Here is a 26195-nt window from a genome sequence, read left to right as displayed (position 1 = left end):
GTAACTGAAATAAAAGTAGACTCCATCTTTCTCCCATGCTTCTTATCTGAACACACTTTTTTACACATTTCAAAAGTCTGATTAACTTTATCCCCTTCGTTTCACATGTGCTATTGCATTGTGGGTAACCAGAAGCAAAATACTTTCTGAAGGAAGACTCCTTCCTGTTGTATTTTCAGCCTACCCAGAAACAGACAGTAAAAGAAATATTGGGAAGAAGCATGTTCATGTGAGACTTTCAGCCTAATTTTGCAGATAAAAGGTTTCAGTAAATAGGGCAGGCATGCATGCACCCTTTTTGGTCCTTATCTAAATGGAATCTCTGCACTGTTTCATCATTGTTTTGGCTTAATTGAATAATGCTGCAACTTAAGATGAATATTACTGTGCTAAAGAAAGGGCATAGCTTTTCATCCTGAGAATTGAGTCAGACCCATAAAACTTGGACTCAAAGACGAACACCCAGAGAAAGAGTACTTTTTGTATGCTGCTTCAATTTCCTAGATTTCCTTGAAAGTCAGGCTCACTGGGGCCAAATACAAGGTGACGTGTAGTGCTTGGAGTATGTTACATACTGATAAGTGCATGTGAGATGTTAACAATCTTGTATGAATTTGGTGATTTGTGTTCTTATTGCCACATGAAAAGCTATTATTTTCTGTCGTCTCCGTGCGTACACAACTCAAATGAAAATGCTCTGCTTTTCCAGAGTTTTTCTAAGGCGGGTTTTGGGGAAAGACAGTTTTATGCTGGATTTACTATACTTTTCATGACTCCTGTCTCACTGATTCAAGATTAAAGCCCTATTCCTCCTGCTAGATCTACAATAGTGAGACACATCATTGGAAAAAATGTTATTTGAAGTTGTATGCCAGAAAAATATCAGCAGCAGTGTAATGTCCAGTCATTGAACAACATAACTTGCTTTAATGTCTTTTTAAGGTCAATAATCATTTTTGTTACTGGTGCAGTTTCTTCCTTATACTTTTTGTTGCCGTTATATTGATTCATTTATACTCCTACTGAGGTATTATTGTTGGCCACATGCTGCAGCATTAGGTCTTGATATACATCTGGTTACAGAACATTTTAAAACAGTTACATACATAATGTCCTAAATAATGTATGTGTTTTGGCATGTTATCCAAAAAGAACACATTAAGAGCCACATACAGCTTTTGATCCCTGATGGAGCTTCTACTGAGGACAATGGGAACTGTGCCCATGAATATAGGGCACTACCATATATGGCCTTACGACCGCAACAAGAATGTCATAATTTTCCTTTCCTTTCCTAAGGGAATATAAATGTTATATTTGTGATACAGTATGTGTCCGAATGATAAAGAATTATATAATTTGTGAATTACAAAAAAGTCACATTCTAATTTAAAACTTCCAATAGTCGACTCTATAATGAATATTTTTTGTTTTGTTTGTTTGTTTGTTCTTAAGAGTCACTCAGGATAAAAGAATGCAACTCAGCCACTCATTTCTGGGAAAGCAACTAATCATGGATTCCTTCATTTTTGCACAATTTATAAATGTAAGTTGTATGAGGGACAGCTTCTTTTATAGAATCATCCAATCATAGGGTTGGAAGAGATCTCAGGAGGTCATTGAGCCCAGCCCTCCGCTAAAAGCAGAACAAATCCCAAGTAAATTATCCCAGTCAGGCAACTTAGTTAGATATTCCTTATGAATTCAATACAAAGCACTATATTCTCTTCCCCATTTAGAGACAAGGTAAAGAATATTAGAATTCATTATTTGAATTTATTGATGTACACCATTTAACTAACTCATGCTTCTTACGGACTAATACCACAGTCTAATCTTTGCTCAGAACTTCTTTTGGTATACATGGGCATTCCACTCATTGAACAAAAGTAGAGGACTGTCTTTAAGGTCTGGTTTTCTCAATGAGCTTTCATTTGGACACATAAATAAGAGACAGATTTTCAAACATACTTAGGCTCCAGCCACATTTTTTTTATACCCAAAGCCAGATTTTCAAAGACCCCAGCGATCAATATGCAGAGCGCTTTTGAAAATCTGGCCATTTATTTTGGTGCCTAAATGGGAACTAGGCTCCTCTGAAAATCCACCCCTAAAGCTAGCATCTATTTCAGTGGCCCTTTTTCAGATATGAAGATCGTTCATGCAATCCCAGCTTTGCTAGGTGTAGTGGTTGAGAACCAAAATAATTCCTTTCAACAAGGGCAACAGGGTCAAAAGGTCAGGCAGCTATCAGGTAAAGTTAACCTTTCCCCAGGCTGTCTCAGATATCTCTTTTTCCAAATGAGTGGCTAAATGATTTGCTCTTTGGGAAGTTTTGGAGAGAGTACCAAGTGTGAAGATGACAGAAGAAATTTATTCTGCTCCAATTACTGCTTCCATGCATTTGGCTAACACTACTGGGGTAACAGCTACTTTTCAAGTGCTTTTTTCAATGTACTGTGGAGATTCAAAACTGTGCATGTACGCTATCAGATGATTATTTTAAATTAAAAGATTCATGGGAAAGTGGAAAGACTTGTGAAAGTTGTATAGTAAATACCACCAAAACTTTTTTTCATATGTAAGTGAATGTTTTCAAAACATCTGAAGTTGAACACTGTACATTAAACTTATTTTTCTTTTTTCCCCTAGAGATCTCCCATTATAAAATATCAACATTCCATTACATCTTATCACAAAACCAAGGAAATAAGAATAAGGAGACACATTGCTCTCAGCACACAGAGGTCCAATCTGCGCACTCTTACTTGCCAATATCCTCATATTTTAACACTTAGTAGAATGTCTTTTCAACAGAACATATATTTTAATGTTTGGTACCGATACATGTAGATTTACTGACATAGGGTATGCTCATCTACTATAAGAACCAATATTTCCCCTCTGAGCTAGATGAATGTATTTTAAGGCCTGAAGGGACCAATAGAAAAATCCAGTCTAATCTAATGTAGGACAGAATTACCTGCATATTTTTATGAAGACATCTCAGAATTAAAAACCACAGAAAATATGGACTGGGCAGCATCTGAATTTTGCCAAACTTATCTTGTTTTTCACTCTTTAATTTATATAGCAGTAAATAGAGCTGTGGGCAATGAGTAGCAAAATCTAAAGACCAGTTACCCTTCCAAGTCTGATTCATTACATTATTATTTACTATCTCAAGAGTCCTCTTTACATTTGTTATTAAAAAATTTGTTTGTATTGAGAATTACTTGTAGTATAATTTTTTCTCTCTCTGTCCCTGAGGTATTTCTTTCCTACTGAAATGATCTGGCTGGGCCATATACCATTCCAGAATATATTATCTACAGAAGACCAAAATGGCTTTGGTTTTTGCTAGTGTCTAACAGGAATGAGCCAGAAGACATCCAGATGTTTAAATAAGAGAGGATATGTCTAATCTGCAATGACAACCCTGCAGGTGGCTTGCGCCAGTTGACTTGGGCTCAGACTGTGGGGATGTTTTATTGCAGGGTAGACTTCTGGGCTCAGACTGAACCTGAGGCTCTTGGACCCAGGAAGGGTCCCGGGTGGTAGGCCAAAGTCTGCACTGCAATGAAAAAGCTCCACAGTCAGCTGACCTGGGACAGCTGCAGGTTTTTACTTGTATGTAGACATAACCTGAAAGGGATTTTTTTTTTTACATTAAGCATCTTGCTTAAATACAAATTGCCTTAGCAAAACCTTAGTGGTCTGCAGGTGGATTGCAACAAGTGGAGTTTTGTATTTGCATTTCCCTAATTTTCCAGAAACAGAGAGAATTTGATTATCCCCCTTCCCCATCGAACTTCTCAATTACAGTAAGTTCTGTGGCACAGTTTGATATTAAAGGAAAATATGAAGGAAGACAAAGAATTGGGCTTGTTTAGTTTGGAAAGGAGAAGACTGAGAGGGGACATGATAGCGGTTTTCAAGTATCTAAAAGGATGTCACAAAGAGGAGGGAGACAAATTGTTCTCCTTGGCCTCTGAGGATAGGACAAGAAGCAATGGGATTAAACTGGAGCAAGGGAGGTAGGTTGGACATTAGGAAAAACTTCCCAACTGTCAGGGTGGTTAAACACTGGAATAAGTTGTCTAGGGAGGTTGTGGAATCTCCATCTTTGTAGATATTTAAGAGCAGGTTAGATAGACATCTATCAGGGATGGTGTAGACAGTACTGGGTCCTGCTGTGAGGGCAAGGTACTGGATTCTATGACCTCTTGAGGTCCCTTCCAGTTCTAGTGTTCTATGATTCTATGAAAACATGAAACATGTGGGAAGAATTGTAATATCGTCCTGCAATGAGTGGAAATTGGAAGGAGAGACTAATAAAGTAGAGAATGATTACATTCTAAGGCCATGTGGCCTTCCACTATGCGGAAGATCAATGCTGCTGCAGTTGGTCTTTTGGAGCTCGATTTAGTGGGTGTAGTATAGATCTGTTAGACCAAACTCAAAGATTCCCTCCCCGCATCGGCACCAGTACTCCTACTCCTCACAAGGAGTAAGTGAAGCGTTTGCTCCTGTCAACCTCCCACTGTGTGGATGGTGATTTACGATACGTCAACTCTAGCTATGTAATTAATGTAGCTGGAGTTCTGTATCTTAAGTTAACCTTCCTCTTTAGCATAAATGTGCCCTCAGAGTCCTTGATTTCAGTTTTACAAGCAAATTCTCTTTCAAATGGGAACAGCCGTTTGTCAGCAGGCATAGAGGTTGAAAGGTACAACAAAAAAGACACATACACACACAATACAGAAACGACATGCTGTTGCCACCAGCAGCAATTTTGCCATTGTTAGTCTACTTGTATTAACTACTAATGAATAGCTGTCAGCATTAATTACCTTTAATATACAGAAGGTTCTGTTTAGGAACGTAACTGCCATCCTGGGTCACACCAATTGTCCATCTAGTCCACTATCTTCTCTCCAGCAATGGGCAGTACCAGAGCTTCAGGGATGTGTATTGAACAGGATAATCTGAGAGAGGTCGACATCTGTCTTGCCTTTTCAGCATCTAGAGGGACAAAGTACGTGAAATAATATATTATATTGGATCAACTACTGTTGCAAAGAGCTTTTTTTATCTGCATTCTTCCTAGCTTCTGGCAGTCAGAGGTTTAGGGTCACCCAAAGCATAGTGTTACATCACTAACAATCTTGATTTAACCCAGTTATACTTTTGGTCATCACAATATCACATGACAAAGAGTTCTACAGGTTAATTATTCATGGTGTGAAAGAATTCTCCCTTTTATTTGTATTAAACCTATTGCCTACTAATTTCATTGGGTGACCCCTAGCTTTTGGATTGTGGGAAAAAATAAATAATACTTCTCTTCACTTTTTCGACCCCATTCATGAGTTTAACTATGTCTATCACATCCCTGCTTAATCATCCCTTTTCTAAGCTGAATCTTCTCTCCTTATATGGAATCATCACATACCTCTGTTCATCTTTGATGCCCATGAGCCTTTTTCCATATCCACTATATCCATAACAGCCCTTTTCAATCCACGAGTGCCAATTTTCAACATGCAAGCCACCTGGCACCCATACAAAAAAACTACTGAAGTTAAGAAGACTGTTTGTGGATGTAGGGATATGCCCACACATTATAAATAGCAGCATTGTGGTCTAAGACTGGAGTACAGCGTGTTCCTAGACAATGTGGGGGCACAGTGGTCTGACAGTGAAAACAAAGATCCAGGAACCAGAGGAGTTCTGGCCTAGATTTCCTTAAAAGTCATAAGCCTTTTCCCTTTATGGTCTCCTTAACAAGAAAACAGATTAGAACAATGATTTTTAAAAAATAGCATTAATGTAAGCAAAGCAAAAATATTGATATTGTTAAAAATTAAAAAGGATCTCAACAATGAAAAAACAAGATTTTTTTATTTTTCTAGAAGTTATATTACAGATGAGTGAAATTATTAGATGCTCTTCATTTAGTATTTAAGACAAAAGAATATAGCTCAAATTTGAGCTACACATTCACTCTGCTCTTTAGCAAGTGTCTTGTCCTCCTTGTGTCTCTATCAACTCAGATGGAAAACTTGGCAGTAGAAAAACCACCAGCATTTCAATGACTTCCAGATGTTGTGTTTAGGTTCAGTTCTCAACACATACGTTCCAAATAATTGCTGAATCAGAAGACAGATGCTTGGTGGCTGATTTTTAGACATGTATATAACATTTTGTAATCTTCCATTTGCTTATGTTTCAATAGCTAATGAGAATCCATCAGATCCCCACAGATTAGTTATTCTATCCCTAAGGTTAAAATAAAATAATGTTCATGTCATCATAGCTATAGAACCAGAGGATCCTATTATATATTTATTTTGTAATATATTGTGGTTTACATTAGCTAAGGTACGCAGTGCAGCGAGTATGCAACTGCTGCTTCTTATAAGAAATATATTTTGCTGTTACCTTGCTCTTAATTAAGCTGTTTCCCTGTCCTCTTGGGTTGTTTTATTTTATTGTCTTTACTTGTGGAAATTTTAACTGTTAGGACTCTTCTTACTATGTGTGCATGTACAGAGTTGTTTGAAGCTGAATCTGAACAAGACCTGGGTGATGCGGGTGTGTGGAGAAAGCACTTTGAGGAGTTTGGTTGAAGGTTCCTATCGTGCCCTGATGTTTGCTTCCACCTGCCTCTCACTGTGTGGACAGCAGGGAAACTCAAAACAATGTATGTCAACTCCAGTATGTACTTAACAGCTCTGGACTTGCACATCTTGATTCAACCTTCCATTTTAATGTAGACCCGGCCTTCAATTCACAATGCATGGAGCTTGATCCTTATTTTAAACCTACCAGAATTCTGGGGTCTTTTAGATTTCTTTGGTCCATTATATAAAAACTGGGGTCAAGTGCACAAATACAAATCTTTATTCAGAGTCTAAACATCTCCTTCCCAATTTTAGGGGTTTTGATATCAAGATAATAAGTATCTTAGAAACACTTAGCTATATTAGAGAGAAACATGTACATTAGATAAAGTTCAGGGGTGTTCTAATTCATAGCTATGACTAAAGTCTATCTTTAGAGATCAAAAATACCTCCAGTGGTGGTACTGACAGCTTTACTGAAATGGCTATCAGATTTACTGAAATAAAGATTACCTCAATAGTGTGCTTAAAATAATATCACTGAAGGAAAGTATGATATGATTTCTCTTCTGGTGAAATCACCCATTCGGTGGACACTATAAAATCAAGTGTTTTAAAGATGCTTTACTCTTGACTCTCATAAAATGCTAGAACAAATATTTTGCTTTTGGAATGGGCTAGCTTGCACTAATTGATGGAGGGGGGCATAATCTGTGCTAGAAAATCCCTGTAGAATTATACAAATTTTAAGTTTTAGCTTCTTCTAGGAGGATGATGTACTCTATTATTTATGCACTCAGGAGCGGCCCTAGATGAGCTGCCGGCAACTGGCACTCTAGGCGAAACGTGCGATTAGCGCCCCCGCCTCCAAAGCCCTCAATGGCCATTTATCTTGGCACCCTAGGCGACCACCTAGGTCGCCTGTATTGATGGGCTGCCACTGTATGCACTCAATATATTCCCAGCACAATGCAACTTAATAGAAGTTTATTGGCTGAATATTGCTACCTCCTTGGTTATGAGTAAAGGGTTTTTTTTTGTTTAAATAGAGAAAAAATGAACAGAATTCTCATCATCACTTGTCTGTGAGCTCACACCCCCGGTTCATGAGGTTTGGCATAGGCTACCAGGGAACATTTTGAGGACAGCCCCGTGTTAAAATATTGGCTGCACTTCACGGTGTTACTGAGCATTCCCTTGTACTTCCTTTTGCTTCCTATAGTAAGTATTTTGAATACAATCAGGACTGAGTTTGCTAACCTAAAGCAACTGGTCTATTTTAAATATCACTGCTCTGTTAAACCATCAACCCATCCTCTCCAAAGGCAGCATACAGTTTCTCAGCAGAAGACATACATTAAAACCGACACTACACAACATACATTGGCGTCAGTTATTTGAAACAGACAGGTGGGAAAGATTAATGAAGATTGATTTTTAATAAAGATGGCTAAAATCCCTGTCAATGTGCTAGGCATCAGGTAGATTGCAAAATATGTCTCCATGAACTAATTAATTAAAACATGGCTTCTCGTTTCTTACTCAACAAGAGCATCTTCAATGTTTCATCACATCTACTCCCAAATCTCCAGTTACAGATGCCACATCACATTGCCATCTATTGGCTACGTGTATTCATTACATCTAACAGGGACATAGATATTGTTTAGGGCAGTGATTGCCAACCAGTAGTTCGGGATCTACTGGTAGCTCTTGGAGCCCCTGACAGGTGATCCTGACTGGTTTGGCCAAGAGGCTATCAAGAGCCCACACTCAGGGGCGGATATAGGATAGGGCGAGCGGGGTGGCCGCCCTGGATCCCGCACTTCAAGAAGCCCCGCGCGTGCGCCATGGCAAAGGGGGGCCCCGCGAAATTGTGCTGCCCTGGGCCCCACAAAATGGTCATCTGCCCCTGCCCGCACTTCAGCTGCTCCTCCCCCCACTGCTGCGCATCTCCTGCACTTTGCCTTAGAGCTTCCCCCCGCACTTCCCCCCACACTTTGCCTTAGAGCATCCCCTGCACTTGCTGTGCAGAGCAGGGAAGGGAGAGGAGGGGGCACTGATGTCAGGGTGCCCCCTCTCCCATCCTGTATTCTGTCTCAACTGAACGGAGCGGGGAGGCACAGCAGGGCTTGGGATGGAGGGAGTTTGCTGGATGCTTTTGGGAGTGGTGCAGGGGTGAGCCTGCCTTAGCCCCATTGCACCACCACCCAGGAGCTACCTGAGGTAAGCAGTGCCCAGCTGGAGCCAGCGCCAATCCCCTGCCCTAGTCATGAACCCCTTCCTGCACCCCAAACCCCTGCCCCAGGCTCCACTTAGAGCCCCTCTTACATTGCAAATCCCTTAGCCCAAGACCAAAGCCTGTGCCCCAACCCTCTGCTCCACCTGGTGAAAGGGAGGAAGGATGGGGGAAGGGAGGGAGGGAGGACAAGGGTGAGCAGGTCCAGGGCCTCAGAGAAGGGGCACAAAAGGAGGTGGGGTCAGGGCATTTGGTTTGAGGTAGATCCTGGATTGTACTTAAATTCAAAAAGTGATATTGTGCTTAAAAAGGTTGGAGACCACTGGTTTAGAGTTTCTACTGTACTCTGTGTTACACACTGTGCACCCACAAAAGCCTTCTTATCTTTCTGCTGCTCCCAGAACACCACCAGTCACACAATTGCAAACTTCCTTCACCAGGCATTTTCTTTCTGATGTACAACACCCCTGTATTTCCATGAGACTAACACGGCTGGCTGTTCCTCTGAGATTCCTGGGAATTCGTGTGTTTTCAGTCAGGAAAGAAACCCCAAGCTGTTCCAACCACAATAACCTGAATTTAAGTCTTTACTTGAATCATTATCTGATGCATACATTTGTTCTTTAAGAAGTTCCTCAGTCATTAAAAACAAATCCACTATCATTTCCTTTCCCAGAACTTGATACTCATTTCTACTCAAGGCATGGCACAGTCACTTTAACAATTAAAGTGCAGGAAGAAAACAAACGGAAAATGTTAAAAACAATTGTAGTTGTGCTTTACAATGGTCTTCATTCTCTGCCCACGAATTTGAAGAATTCAAATTTAGACATCCACATGAGAGAGCATAATTTCACAAAAACCACATCCTACAAAGCCCACCATCTCTCAGTTTTGCTATATTGCCTATTCTCTACTGCACATCAGAATGACCTATTGAATCAGAGGCGTAGCAAGGGTGTTATGTGCCTGGGAGCAAAGGCAAAATTTGTGCCCCCTGCTGCTGCCACCGCGCAGTGGGGCCCTGAACCTGGGAAGAGGGAGGGAGCTTGTACTGCATCTTCCCCTGCCATCTCCAGTTTGGGGCCAGGCTGGGGGTGGGGAAGAGGCTCCAGCCAGCAGCCGCGGGTGGAGGAGGAGTAGGCAAGCCGAGGGATGACAGGGGGAACAGATGGGGACTAAATTGGCAACCCCCTAGCATGGCACTTGGGGGCAACTGCCCCTCTGCCCTCCCCTCGCTACGCCACTGTATTGAATAGTTCAGGGAATAAGATCAGCCGTTTAAATAGGTATAATGATAGCTAAAAAGAAACTGTAAATATGTGAATTGAACACGTGCACCTTGAGAAGAATTAATTCATAGAGTTGATTCTACCACACATACTCATATTGAGCAGAACTGGGCCCATAAAATTTACCGACCAGATTTTAACATCACTCACACTAATGTAAATCCAGAGTGTTACTGTCAAAGTCACCGATGTCAATGTTACTACTCCTACTTTACACCAATGTAACTGAGATTAGCCCTAAAGCTAAGGAAATCTTTTAGATCATCTAGTCCATCCATTTTATAATATACATTGCATTATAGTGTCGTTGTTTCCCTCATATTTCATTTTCCCATCATCCTCTCCTGTGACTTGTCAGAAGTGCACTTCTTTACATTGTGGTACACTCTCAGGGTCGTAGTTAGCTTTGTGGTTTTGTTCTATTGTATGAGCTCTTTTCCATTCTCCCAGGCTATTCATATGACAGTTTTCATCTGCATGCACTAGTAGAATGAAACTATAATTGAGAGAATCAGAAAAACCCATGAGGCAAACAAGCCTGCCAAACTTGTTACAACTTCTTTAAGTTCACTTGTCTTACAAGATGAAGAAAAGTTAATGGATAATTCTGAAGAAAAAAAATATTAGAGCAGGAAATAAATGTGGTGTGGATCAGTGATCTCAAAATACACAAGAAAAAAATGTTCTCTCTTGCATCAGACCTCTCTACTTTCAAGTCATTATTCAAGGGAAGGATGGCATTTATATAGGACAGAAGACGCCTGTTAGAGAGATTTAGGCAAGATAAGTGGAGATGAGGATAAGCAGAATGTGGACCCAACAGACGGATGGAAAGCTTGTGATTGGTCTTGCCTGCCACATCACCATCCCTCAGCGTCCCTCTCGTGACTTCCATCTCACTAGCTAGCCATAATGAATATGCTTTCCTCTGCCTCAAAACTGCAACTGAACACAAAGACCAAACAAGCAGGAAAATCTTTTTTTTTTTTAAGATGAATGTGGCAAAAATTGAATGTCATATCTGTATTTATAAATCTCCCCTCAACAAACTGCACTGGTACTTACAGCAGCAGCAAATTATGGTCCAGAAGAGCAAGCCCATTCCATGACGGGCAGGAAGCCCACTATCTATCAAGGATCAGGCTGCTTGCACTTAGCAACATTTTGTAGCTGCATCAACTGGTGACATCTTTGAAACCTCTTTCATTGTTCCCTGCTAAACATTAGCATAGAAACAAAACATTTTCAATAGTAAATCACGGCATGGTTGTGCCTATCATAGGGTGATCTTCTGAGAGTCTTTGCCACCATCAGAGTGAGTGACCACCAGAAATCCAGGTGGCTTTTCTATCCTAGAGTATTATTACTATTTACAGGCAGGAGCCAGCTTTCCCTCCCACTTACTGCTGGCAGACTAAGATAGCTTGGTTATTTGGTTCCCTCCCTTGTCCTGCCTGTCCCAGTTTAAGGATGGGGTTATTTTCATTCATTTAACACAGCTGAGTAGCTAATTGGCTCCATCTAACTGTGTCTCTTAGGTCCCCAATTAAAACAAAAGAAAATCCAGGGTACTGCATCACAAAATGTACCTGGCTAAAATGTACCACTTGGAGTGATGTCAAACATGTCATTAGAGAGAGAATTAATTCAAGGCCCTTAAAGACCTTTATTATAAACACGTTTAATATGGCACTACAACAGTGTGCTGAGTCCATTCACATTCCCACCAGTGGACATTCATTGGGATATTCATTGGGACTCAGCCACTGCCAACTTACCAAAAAAAGAAAATCGCCATTTTGCAGTGGTTCTTTCAGACAGCGATGAGAATTAGTGAGCTTCTACTGAAAAATAATAACGAGGGATTAGCTCTCCTACACAGTAGGCCAGACCTGCCCCTCTTCAAGATTGTTTCTGTGCAAAACAGACCAGGTGGTCTAAGATGTGGAGTGAAAGAAGGTGGAACATTCTCTGATCATGGAAAAGTCCTTCAATGGTGTGGACAGCTTCATATCTGCTAGGTTCTCAGCTCTGGTGTACAAAACACTGCAACCTTGCCTGGGGAGAATGAGAATGCCCGGAAGAGTGTGAGGGGACAGACAATGCTGAGACAATCCTTTGGTGACCATTGCAGCTGCAGTACCTTAGAATAGTCTTAAAGTTGAGATGAGCCTGAGATGAGCTGAACTGATTTCTGTTGTCATCGCCATGTGAGCAAGCTGGATCCATTCTGATATGGCTGCATTTTACACCCATTTTGCACAGGTATAAATTAATTGTGAGGTGGAGAGAAAGATGCATCTGCAGTGCAGAATCAGGCACTAAGATAAGAGACGCTGGTAAAAGAAAAACCTTGCACAGATTTTTCTGGCAGCAATTATTTTTAGGAGTTTGAGGTTTAATCCAGTATACCACTTGCACTTAAAGCGCCCATAAACTACAGTGTGAGCTCTCAATTCACAAATACAGAATTGAGTGCTTCACATAGTAATTCATACAGTGTTCCTTTGTTTGACATGTGTCATTTCTTTACATTACTTCCATATACTCCAATAAGTGTTTTGTTGCATCAGTCATAAAAGTAGCAAAAGCTTATCAACGAGACTTCACTACAGAAACTGCTGTTGATTAAGAAAAGAAGACTTTGTGTGTGCAAATGATAGGTTACATAGAGTATATGGATGTAAAATCCCGTTTAATCAGTTAACCAGGTAAGCATAATGTTTAACTGGTTAACTATTAAAGGGGAGTTGGCCAGGGGTGCTGTTCTAGCCCAGCTCTCCTACCCAACATGGCCAAGCTGGAGCACCACCCCCCCAGTCAAAGACCAGGCTGAAGTGCTCCATCTACAGTGTACCAGGGCTGAGCCCACTGACGAGAGGGGCTGGTCCCACCAAGGTCAGCCAGAGCAGCCCCTGCCTGTGGCAAGCCCCACGGGACTGGAGCAGTTCCAGCCCCCACCCATTAACTGGAAGCTATTAAAGGTGAGGTGGTTGACCATTCACATTTCTAGTAGATTAGCGAAGTATATGAATTAGTGACCTCCGATTGTATTTTCAGAACCTTTCTAGCACCTAACGTTGTATTGATATGGACAGCTAAAAAATGGGCTATCCTAGAAATGATAATGTAGTCCAGTGTTGCACTCTGTGCCACCGTTTTATCAGCTATGCAGTACTCATCAAGATCTATTAGTTTAAAGTTTGACCATTTCCTATACCTATGGTAAGGTGCCAGAGACATAGGTTTCCAATAAATGAGGTAGATGCTACAACACCAAAGCTGAAGAGAAAGACAGTTCTGCCATCTGTGAGGCAGGTGGAACTATGACAGGGAACAGTCACAGAAGACCCAGGGGATTGTTCCCCAGTGTGCCGATCACACCTCTGACACCTGCCTTCTTGCACTCTGGGTCTCTCCACCACCTTGTCCTCCTGGGCAAGGTCCTCTGGTCACTCCCAGATAAGGCACAAAGTTGGGGTTACCAACCTCCTGAAGAGCAATGCAGACACTGAACCACTTCAGGTCTGGGAGAATGCAGTTCTAGAGCACAGCACTCAGGAAACCAACTCTCAAAAGAGATCAAAAGCCCCAAATAAATCCATCTTTCTCTGATGGAAAAGTTTTCCACAGGGAAAGCTCATGAGGATGTTCATCCTCTTTATCAATGAAAGAGAGATATGAACATTGGTCATTTCCCCCAGGTAACAATTATTTACACTGGGCCTGATAGTAAACAAAACAAACAGTAGGATTTAAGTAGTTGCAAATTAAAAGACAGATCAAAATAAGTTACAAAGTTAAAATGAAAAGAAAATGCATAGCTAGTTCTAATTCTCAAAAAACAAAACAAAAAAAAACACCTTCTTGCAAACAGATTCTTATCCTAATGAGCTGTTCTTGTTTTAGGTATTCTCTCAGGGTTTTCCAGACCATCTGAAGACCAAGGGCTGATAGCTTTCCATTGCTTAAATAGTCTTTCCTCTAGGGCAGCAACATTTTATTTTATATCCCCCATTCTATGGAAAACTACACTGGTCAAAATGAAATCCAAGTACCAGGTTGTGTGGTCACATGACTTATTTGTCCTTTGTGCTTACATGACAAACAAGGCTGTTTACAAGTCGTTAAGTTGATCACCAAGTCGTTAAGGCTGGAGTGGGGGGAGGTTGGTTACCAGTAATGGCTCTCATTAGCACATTTAAAACTCAAGGTTGCACCTCTCTGATCTGGTCTCCTTGGGACCTGACCGGTCCCAGACAAGGGAGTTTTCTGGACCAGGGAAGGTCTGGAAAAGGGGGTGCCAGCTTCTTCACGGGAACCAGACACCTAGCACCGCTGCCCCGACCATCTGGCTGTGGCAGTCCGGCCAGCTCCACAAACTCTCATGGCCCTGCCAGCCGAGAGCTCTAGCAGCCCCAGCAGTGCTCGCAGCTCCACCAGCTTAATTTCTTAGTAGAAATTAAGTTCCTTCTTCAGAGTAAAATTACACATTTGCCCCGGACCTAGAATTTGCCAGGTTAGCAGCAAAAACAGCTTTTGGCATTGAAATGAGAGTTTTCTGCCATTGTTTGGAGCCTTTCAGTTCCATTGACTTCTATTGGGCTTTCACCAAAGATAAATTTGGCCCTGTATTTATAAGGGCATGAGATTTCATACAGCTGTATGTTATTCAAATAAGGTTATACAAGCTTTATAGAAAGAGGATGCTGTTTCACTTTCCAATTCACCCAATGAATCAGCTATGTGATGAAAGCAATAACATATAATCCAGTTTGCTACTACTGACATAATGCAAAGTCTATTCTGACACATTATCGGGCTGCTCTGAACTGAAGATGAAAGATTACAGGAACAATGTGCATAACTGCTCCTGTCTGTATTATATTAACATGTCTTTCATGCCATTGCAATGTAATTAGCCTCACTATTTTTAATTATAGTCTGTTTAAGTCATATAAAAATGGATTCAATTTCTCAGGAAGAAATGAAAGCTCTGTGTAGTTCATCGGCAGTGCATGTTGCTGTGTGATGAGCACTGTTGACAAATTAAAGCACAAGAAGTAACCCTTAAAAACAATATGGGGTCAGGTCCTCATCTGCTAAAATCCCAGTAACTCCATTCATGTTAACTCTTCTCTGATTTACATCAGATGAAATTTTTGGTTATGATGAAATCTGGGTTCATTTCAGGACACACTTAATTGGATCCTTGTCCAAACTTTATTCAGATATTCAAACCATTTAAGCCTCTAAAATTGAACTAAAGAATTTTTTTTTTAGGATTTCTAGTTGTTCTTCCTACTGATAGGTCTTCAGGGCATTTCATCACTCTGGGCTCACTACTACCAGGTGTGAAACAATTCCCATTGTTAATGGCCATTCAGTTCCTCCAGTTCATTATCCACAGTTGAATGCTGAGCCCACAGGGCACAAATAAACTAACTAGCCGGGATGGGCCCAAGATACACAAGTCAGATCCACATTCAAATCAGAATGTTCCCATATCTCCACAATGTTTGGATTTTGAGCTTTGGTCAGGCTTGTCTCTGAGGCCATTACCTACATCTGAGGTTCGACTCCTTATTCACTTTTTAGTCCGCTAGAACTCTTGTTGAAGTCTATTCCACTTCATTCTAACCCATGGGCTCCAGCACTTTTTCCGGATCTGTCCTGGGACTAGTCTCTTGAAATAGAGACTATGCTGCTAAGTAGCTGGAAGGTGTATTCCCCCCTCCTCCCATCATCCCTTATCCTTCATTTGTAGCAGACCCTGCACATACCAAAACTCTTAAATTAAATTGTGAAGGCAGGGGAAAGAGGAGAAGGGGAAGGGATTGTCTGATTTTAGTGTTATTCAATGGGCATCTCAGAGTCAGGGGACTGAAGTCCCAGGGGACAATTTTTCACAGAACTGTGCGAGAGTACTAACTAAATGCCCTATTGATCCCATGGGAAACATAGTTGAAAATATCATTATTCGCTCACATTACAGAGGTGGGTAAATAGTTTGTTTTACACACACACACACACACACACACACACACACACACACAGAGCTAGAGTCAGGGTTTCCCAACCTATGGGTCGGGACCCAAATATGGGTTGCCATTCCATTTCAAAAGAGTCACCAGGTGTCTCCCCAGGTTGTTCTTAAGGAGCCATTCACACATTTTTTGAATCGCCCTGGGTCACCAAATCTTCCTGAATTGTCAAAATGGATCCCAATCTGGAAAACGCTGGGAACCGCTGAGCTAGACAGATGTGAGCAAAATGAATTGTAACATTTTTTCAAAGAAAATATTCACATCGTTTCTCTTTCTTGTAACACTCTTCCACATAGGTTGAAACAAAAATACCGAACACCCTCCCAACCCACCCCCCAAAAAAAACCACCCAGAAAAAATTCTGTTGAAGGAGACTCCAAGGACTTAAGCCAAATTTTTTTTTTAAATAAAAAAGCATTAAAACAGCATGTCGCCTTTAAGAGTGAGTGCAGGGATAGGAAAAGGGGAGCAGTTGAGTATTGCTTCCCCTAGGTCTTTTGGCCAGCAGCCTTGTGGAACCAGGTAAGCATGGGGGCTGGGGCCAGGGGGCTGGGAGTGTTGGAGGCCAGGGAGGGGCTCAGGGATGCCGGGCGCTGAGTGTTTGTAGGGTTGCCAGGTGCCTGGCCTTTTCGCCTCCTGGCTGGGGAAAAATTCAGAAAATACCAGACATCTCAGGTGTCTGGTATTCTCTAAATTTTTTTACCAGACAGGAGGCAAAAATACCAGACTGACCAGGTGAATACTGGACACCTGGCAACCCTACTTCCACAGCATGGCTACGTCTACACTGGCATGATTTTCCAGAAATGCTTTTAACGGAAAAGTTTTCGTTAAAAGCATTTTCGGAAAAGCGCATCTAGATTGGCAGGATGCTTTTCCGCAAAAGCACTTTTTGCGGATAAGCGTCCGTGGCCAAACTAGACACACTTTTCCGCAAAAAAGCCCCGATCGCCATTTTCACGATCGGGGCTTTTTTGTGGAAAACAAATCTCTGCTGTCTACACTGGCCCTTTTGCACAAAAGTTTTTTGGAAAAAGACTTTGGAGCAGCATAGTATTTCCGCAAAAGCACTGACAATCTTACATGAGATCGTCAGTGCTTTTGCGGAAATTCAAGCAGCCAGTGTAGACAGCTGGCAAGTTTTTCCGCAAAAGCAGATGATTTTGCGGAAATACTTGCCAGTCTAGGCACAGCCCATAGGTCTAGGGAAAAAGTCCTGTGGTTAAAGCAGTGGGCAAGCACTAAGGAGATCCATATTCAATTCCCACTTCATCCACCAACTTTATGTATGATCTTACGCAAGTTATAAATGGCCCAATTTTCACAGGTGCTTAGTTCATGCAGATCCTATTGTCATCAGTGGGAACGGGGATTGTTCGGGGCCTCTGAAGGTTAGGCCATCTCTCTATGATTCAGTCCCCCAGGGGCTATGTCTACACTGGCAGCTTCTTGTGCAAGAACATCTTGCGCAAGGGTTCCTGTGCAAGAAGTCTAGAGCAAGATAATGTTCACACTGCCATGTGCAAGCTGTGCTTTTGCACAAGAGCACCCATGGCAGTGTGAACGCTCTCTTGCACAAGAAAGCTCTGATGGCTGTTTTAACCACAGGGCTTTCTTGCACAAGAAATCCCTGCCAAGCATCCACACTGCCCTCTTGTGCAAGAGTTCCTGTGCAAGAGAGCTTACACCTGTTAAAGAGCATAGCTCTTGCGCAAGAAGCCCTCTCTTACCACACTGTACTGTAAATCTTCTTGCACATGAGCTAGTGGACACTTTCTAGAAGAACAGCTATTCTTGCACAATAACCCACCAGTGTAGACACAGCCAGAGGGTGGCAAGTCAGTTCCACTTCTAGGCCCCAGTTTAACCTACAATCTCACTGATAGCTTAGGTACTGTGACACTGGCTCCTCTTGCCCTTGCAGGGGTTTGGGCTTCTGTCCCTCACCTACAAGGGCTTTGGGGTAGGTGCCCCCTGGTTGCCTAGGCTGGGTAAACAGTCCTCCCCAGCCACCAGTCAAAACTCTCAGGCTACTTGGGGAAAGGCACCCAAACACTCCCTGCTAGAACCCCTCCACTGTCTCTGGAGATACTGTTCTCCTTATCAGCTATAATTTCACTCCTCTTCCACTTTTTCCTTTCCCCCGGGGCCTTTTAAAAGGCCCCATGGCAGCCTGAAGTATGATCAGCTGGCCCTTAATTGATTTTTAGCTGCTCTGTCTCAGTTGCTCCCACTCCACCTCTGAAGTAATCCTCTCCTAATTAGCCAGGGCTTTTCTACTTTTTAGAGCTGCCTCTCTCCCCTTAAGATCTCTAGTCTGGCCCTGTCACAAGGGTAATTATATTTCTTTACATCACAAGGATGTTGGGAGGATAAATGCAGAGACACTTGTAAGGAGCTCAGATCCAATGATAAGTGAGCCATATCAGCACAGTACTCTGATAGGCTGATCATTTGTAAAAAGGCTGTAAAATTTAAATGGAAATTAATTCAGCAGCCTGTCACTCAGATCCTCACCAGGTTAATTGGGCTCTGACTGGAAAGTAGGCAGATAGAGGAGGCCAGTTAACTGAGTGGAAATAAAGCATGGGGGCTAACTGAACAAATAATAGAATAAATAGAAATAGAACAAATAATAATCATGGTGGTAGTTAAGGAGCTGTGGAGTGGAGTGATTGTGGTTAGTTGGGGTTGGAAAGGTCTCTCTGGGAAACCATCCCGTGATAGGCCCCTAACTCACATCTGAAAGTCTGATAGTCTCAAGTACTTAGTGGATAACTGTCAATGTTGGGCTATGATTAAAATACCCCAAATATGTTAATAATTACTTCATTTCATGCATAATTCCAGGGAGTGGATGATAGTACAAGATCTCTTAGTCTGTCTAATCATTCATACATTCATTCTGACAACCTTTGATAGAATATCTCATTTTCAGCTGGGAAATGCTTGCAGCCAGGCCACTACTGTTATATATTAAAAATTCAAACAAACAAACAAAAACCAAACAAAGAATGAAAGCACTGACCCACATAAAACAGCATGGCACATTTTCTCTTGGTATTAGATCTCCAGCTAATCTTTCTAAAATGTAAAATGGATGCACATATCTTTCTGCCTTACTTTTTTTGGAGATTATGTACATGAAATCACACAACCCCCAAAACAAGGCAAAATGCTGGACAAGATTAAAACAAACAGAGAGAGCTACAGATAAGCATATCTGGCTATAAGAGAGCAGCCTGTTTTTGCTTCCTCTCCTGGAATTATTCTTTTTTGAATTGTGCCTCACCTCATTTACTCTTTTAGTAAGGAAATAGCCTGCTTCTCTAATTGCATATTAATTTGAAACATCATTAAACTGAAGTCCTATACAAGACAGAATGTGCCCAGGAGCAGAAGCAAACCTACTTGTTTAGAGCCAGGAACTCACTAGTGTATCTCAGTATCACCTATTGAAAAATTATTTTGTTCCACATAGTTTTGTATATGAAATAGGGATGTTAGATATAGTGTGATTGAATAGTCGTGTAACGGCATGAAAACTTAGCAGTTACATGACTATTCACTGGTCCCTGAGGATGAGGCTGGCAGCTGTGCGCTCCTGGCCCCACTCCTGGAGAGCCCCCTGAAACCTCGCACTGTTGCCTCTATCTTTAAAAAACTGCTCCTGGCGCAAATGGGGTGGCAGCAGCCCCTATCTGTGGGGGCTCTGAGCTCCCCATGGACAGAGGCTGCTCCATGGGGAGTTGGATTCCCTACAAACAAGGGCTGCTGCCACAAAGCAGCTTCTGTCCACACCGGGCCCAGGCTGACTGAGACAGCAGAGTGTGTGTGTGTGTGGGGCGGGTGGAAGGGGCCAGCACCGCAGAGCTGCTGCTGGGGGGAACTGGCTTTTAAGCTGGCTCCCCCCCAGAACTGACTCCTGCCTGCCCCCTCTCGCCCTTCTGTTTCTATAGAAGGCAGCAGGTGGGTCCACAGAGCTGGCACGCGTGGGTAGCTGGCTTGAAAGCTGGCTCCCCACTCGTATTGTCTCTAGTCTGCCTCCCTCATCCTCCCCGCTACTGCCTCTCTATCAGAGGCAGTGGCCCAATGGTGGGGGGGGATGTGGATCCGGTGCTCATGGGGAGCCAGCTTTTAAGCAAGCTCATCACAGGCACTAACTCCCTGATACAGAAGCAGAAAGGGGGCGGAGGGGGGGGAGAATTGCACTTAGTCAACAAGATCAGCTGATAAGTCTAGGCTTATTGGTTAATCATGTAGCCGTCTACACGATAACATCCCTAATATGGAAAACATGTAGTTAGAAAAGCAGGTTATTTCATTACTAAAAGAATAGATTGAGGTAAGGGACAATCCAAGAAAACAAATATATATTCATTTCTCTCCTTCCCGCTCTCCAAATATGTATAACAATAAGATTCCAGGATTGTTCCTCTGTGTGTCACTCTGAGGCATAAAATTTCTGAATCAGTGTGAAGTAATGGAAACAGCTACCAGCATGGTCAAGAGCTTCTTTTGTTTAAATTAGCCCTGGGTTCTATCGTCACCGGGATTCACCCTCCATTACCATCAAATTTCTGCCACAACATTTACTGATCAATTTATTCTAAAGTAAATGCTATTAACAGGATAGAAATAAATGCAGTCAGTATTAGTCATGAGAGAGATAATAACTGGTTTATGAAGCCTTTCCACAGCTATGTCATTAGTTTGATTCCCTTCCAGGCTGGCCTTGATCAAAAGTTGTTATTTTGTGGTAGCCTTTATGAAGTGAATTAGTGTCTGGAAGTCAGCAGGTATCTGGTATAGTTGGCACTAATTTGTAGCCTTTTTAAAAAAAAGGTCTTGAGTTCTGCATACCTCTCCTTGAAAAATAACAGACTATATTTTCCATACAATCCAAGTGGCTTTTCCATTTAAGCTCACACACTTGCATGCGTAACCTCATGCACATGTAATCACTGTACTATCCTCAACTTCAATTTGCAAGCATAAATTAACTACTTTTCTGTTCACATGTTACCAGCAATCGCTTCTTGATTTTTACTGATTTCTTAGTTATCTGCAATCCTTCAACAAGCTTGATAAGATCACTAGGAGTATTCACTCATTGATACTTGTGCTATACATTGGTCTCCTAAATCACACAGTAAATCTTCTTTAATTGCTCTGGGGGCAAGGCCACAGAATATCAGCCAATCAAATTTGCAGACTTTGTTCACAAGAACATGTAAAGAAACCATTTATTTTACTATATTTGACCAGCTCATTCATGTCATAAACGCTCATTGATGTCATAAACAACTGCTGTATCATAGGCATAAATCAGAGATAGGTAATACTCCAGGCTATTTGGCAGTGATGGCCAACTGATAAAGAAAGAAGGAAAACAAAAGGAAGAGTAATCAATATTCTTTTCTAAATTGTTTCTCTTCCCTGCCCTGGCACGGTTGAGTGTCACACATTTTTATAATTCCATCATCGTGGTGAACAAACATTTTACTTGTCTCGATAAATTCATAGAGGTTAGGTCCGTTAATGGCGGTTAGCCAGGATGGATAGGAACGGTGCCTCTCTGTTGCCAGAAGCTGGGAATGGGTGACACAGGATGGATCACTTGAGGATTATCTATTCTGTTTGATCCATCTGAAGCAGTTGTCATTAGCCACTGTCGGCAGACAAGAGAGTGGGCTAGATGGACCTTTGGTCCGACCCAGTATGGTCAGTCTTATGTTCTGCCAATTGCTGAACCTCATCCTGAAATCAATGCAAGTTTTCACAGAATCATAGAATCGTTGGACTGGAAGGAAACTCAAGAGGTCATCTAGTCTCCAGCACTCATGGCAGGAGTAAGTGTTATTGATCATTCCTGACAGGTGTTCATCTAACCTACTCTTAAAAGGTTCCACAACTCCCTAGACAATTTATTCCAGCGCTTAACCACCCTGACAGTTAGGAAGTTTTTCCTAATGTCCAACCTAAACTGGTGTAAACATCTCTGACTCAGATCTGCATGAAAATAATAAAGCCATCCTGCTAAAAATTCTTCTTTCAAATGTGAAAGTAGCTAAGTTGTTAGTCTTTGGCCTTTTACTGAAAATTTCTCTTTAAAACTACTATTTTTTTATAAGAATGGCTGCACTGTGTCCATTTAGCTCAGTATCCTCTCTTCCAACAGTAGCCCGATGATTCAGGAGGAGTGAACAGGGCAATTTTCAGTGATTTATAACAAAAGAAAAATATCCCCATTTGGATATATCTTTTCTTTCTCTCCACCTCTTTATTTTTGTGGCAGGTTTTTAATAACATTGTAAAATATTAAAATGTTTCAACTAAGTCTAAGAAAAAAACCAGCAGTTTCACAAAGGGTAGGAGATGAACTTCTAGATAAAGATTCAGCACACAAGTTCGCTCTCTGCCTTTGGAAAGGGTATGCAGCATACTCAAAAAGAGCTTTAATGTCAAGTCACTTTCTTCATTATGTTTCATTTTACCTAAATGTGGGTGAACTTCAGAAAGCTTGGAATTCCTGTCCATTACACATAAGCATCTGTGTCTGATAAGTGTAATTACTTTGCAAAGCCTGACTGTGAAAGGAAGTAAAAATAAAAGTCGTGTCTGCTATAAACATACTATGTAGGCATCAGTAGTCTTTATTTTCTATGGCAGCCCATTGAATAAAAGAGTGAATAAAGACCAGATTAGTACTGCTAACTGTAAAGTCCCAGCAGATAGCGACAGTTCTACTTTAATTTACATTAGTGTAGATGTAGCTCAAGTGAGATTCCTGGTGTTACTAAGGTCAGGATGTGGCCCACAGTAAATAGTGGGAAAAACAGATGCAATCATGACATTTTTGCTAAGTTTTCAGTGGGACAAAGAATGTGCTAAACTGTATGTTTATCTTTGTGAGGGCTTTTTTTATGATTTTCCTAATTAATCTCGGAACACGCTGAAGCTTAAGGTCATGATTTAAGTGCTTTAATCCACAGAGATGCATTTCCAGGGAAATGTGTGTTTGTAATGTTGCTAGGGCAGCTCTTAATCTGCCATAGCACCAGTCAAATCCTCTGGAAAATAAGTGAGAAAGGAAGCAAAAGCAGGTATGGAAAACACGTTAAGTTCACAGAAAGATTAAAAGTGTCTAGAAATTAGTTAACCATAAAAAGACAGATACACAGAACTTTATAAGCAGAATGACTATAGGAAAGAATTAACAATGTTTCAAAGACCTCACATGGCTTTACCTTTCATTCCTGAAAACAACAACAGCTTTTCTACTGACAACAATGGCAGTAATTTTGGGGCTATAGAACTTTGCAAACTCATGGAACAAATCTGTAGAAATGTCATAACAAATCCAGAAACCAGGTGACCCTTCCATGGCATCAGGATTTGTTACAACTCCTTCACAAAAACCTGCACCAAGCCTTAAGTCAACACCTGCCATTCCCAAGGATGCTGCCTACAGCTGTGCAGTTTTGACCCAGTGGTGCAAATCTGTGTGACCTGGATCCAGAACCAAAGTTTGCTATGGTCCGTGGAGACTGAAGCTACAGCTCCTGTATTATTTGAAGTTATGAGGCAAGGTCCTCAGCTGACTTCAGCAGAGCTATGTTTCTTTACATCAGGTGAAGATCTGGTGCATAAAACCTACTTTGTAAAAATGAAAAATCAAGCAATAATTTTGAAAAGGAAAATAGTTTTAAAGAGCTTCTCAAACCTCAAACTTGGACAAACATTTCATTTAAAGAAAAACTGTGTATACTGTATGCCATATATTTTCTAAAATTCTCCTCCATTATTCCTCTTATAGTTTGCCTACTATAAATGTAAACCCCACGACACAGTCCATATCATAATTATTGCTATGTGGGAGTGATAGGCCAATACTTGCGGCAAAATCCATTGAGGAAAAAAAGACAGCCATAGGTAACTTTTCATTAACTAGATCCATGTTTGACTCACTTTGATTTGTTCAAAAACCAGCTGGAGAGAGAAACAGCAGAATTTGCTTTCATATACAAATTTGACACATTTGACCAACTGTTTTGAACAAAGATTTGAACTGGACGGGCCGTTATAGTCAACACCCAAATGACATCAAAAGCTAAGAATGGGGCACTTCCAGCATCTCTATTGGCTTCATTTAGCAAGGGCACTCTAACTGACAAGATTTTTTTCCCTTTTCCACTCTCTCCCCCCTCTTTTTCTGCTATTTATTTGTACCTCTGGACCCCTTATTCCACTCATCTGAAGAAGTGGGTTGTACCCATGAAAGCTCATGATACTATCTACCTTTTTTATTAGTCTCTAGGGTGCTGCAGGACCATTCACTGATTTTAAAGTTTTTTTCTGAGACTTTTGATTTGTTTGTACATTTTTGTGATGGCCCACTCTAAGCCTCTCTGATCACATAACCATGGCATTCAATGCATGGCAGGCGGTCCCATTTCTTTGCCGAATTTGGCACCAGGAAACTAAGGAGCATTCAAAATTAGGACAAATTTTTACCTTTTACTTTTAGCTGGATTCAGCAAGGAAAGAGAAGGAAAGAGCAATATTTTTACTTTTCTCTCAAGAAGGCATCAAAAAAGGAGTCACTGATAGTTTGTAGCAGTGTTTACACTAATGATTTATTTTCATACCATCTGAGTTCTTTTAGTAGTGTCAGTACAAATCTGCCTTGTTGGAACGTGAGTGACTTTGTCACTAGGGATTGTGACTCAAGATGGGCAATAAACTGGAGGAATAGGAAAACTCCTGAATGCATTCATATGCCTTTAACAATAAAAAGGGAAGAGAGAAACAAGAAGATATGATATACCAGCAAAGTTGTCTCTAGTAAGATGTTGCCCAAAGATTCCAAGGTAGCACCAAATTGTAAATCTGTTAGGGGAACAAATAAAAACCAAAAACACACTATGGGCTCGTCTACATTGGCCCCTTTTCCGGAAGGGGCATGCTAATTTTTCAGATCGTAATAGGGAAATCCGCGGGGGATTTAAATATCCCCCGCGGCATTTAAATAAAAATGTCCGCCGCTTTTTTCCGGCTTTTCTAAAAGCCGGAAAAGAACATCTACACTGGCCCCGATCCTCCGGAAAAAAGCCCTTTTCCGGAGGATCTCTTATTCCTACTTCGAAGTAGTCCTGTTTCTGAACATTTAGATATTCATACCAAGATGATCTGAATGAATTAACTGTACTTTTTGGACCTGGTGCATTGAAAGGGCTAACAGAACACTGGAAGTCACTACCTGACTTTTAACTCCCCACTACACACCATCCTTAGAGGGACTTGACCCCACATTACATTTATTTTGAGAGCAGCAGTCCCACAACATAAGGCCATCTTGGCTGAACTCACTGTTCTAAATTCCAGCAGTGAAATTCATGCATGAAATTCAACTCCACTAAAAAATAAATATATTCATTTCTTTAGTCTCTTCTTCTGAAAGCCTGTATGGCTGTAGCTATTGACTGGTGAGCTCTTCAGCTCCTAAGCAGGAAATACGATGTCTGGGAGGAATTAACAATGGAAAAAATGACTAATATTAAGAAAGACAACTATCATTGTTTGACCCCATCGCTTCTTTTCATTGAAGAGACAGAAAAGGTAACTGCGACTCAAAACTGTAAAAAATGAGTTCAAGGTTTTTTTAGTGTATACAATAGGTCTGATTTATTATGACCAACAATTCTACACCATCTTAATTCCATTGATTTCAGTGGTGGAATGCAGCATAAAACCAGACTAAGATAGTGGTGATACGGGCCTATGATAAAATAATTGATCATGAGACAGATCATCAGCTTTTATAAAATCAGCAGTTCCACCTAAGTCAATGAAGTTACTAAGGTTTGGTTAATCTTGTCGACTGCACACATACTCTTCCCCCCCCCCCCCCTTGCTGCCTCCGTATAAGAGGCAGCAAGGGAGGGGGGAACCAGGAGCTAGTGCTGGGAGGAGCCAGCTTAAAAGTCAG

General features: G+C 41.3%; 1 long non-coding RNA gene across 2 annotated transcripts in view; it reads right to left on the bottom strand.

Moving 5' to 3' along the window:
* The window catches only part of LOC102457035 (uncharacterized), a 194956-nt gene that overhangs the window by 90601 nt on the left and 78160 nt on the right, over positions 1-26195 (bottom strand). For both annotated transcript variants that reach the window (XR_012904098.1, XR_012904097.1), the window contains exon 3: positions 4854-5025. This is a non-coding gene — a long non-coding RNA (uncharacterized LOC102457035). The remainder of the gene's footprint in view (positions 1-4853; positions 5026-26195) is intronic.

Source organism: Pelodiscus sinensis, chromosome 5, assembly GCF_049634645.1.
Source record: "Pelodiscus sinensis isolate JC-2024 chromosome 5, ASM4963464v1, whole genome shotgun sequence".
Classification (NCBI taxonomy): Eukaryota; Metazoa; Chordata; order Testudines; family Trionychidae; genus Pelodiscus; species Pelodiscus sinensis.
Note: the sequence above shows the minus strand (reverse complement) of the source record. Positions and strands in the feature narration are given on the sequence as shown.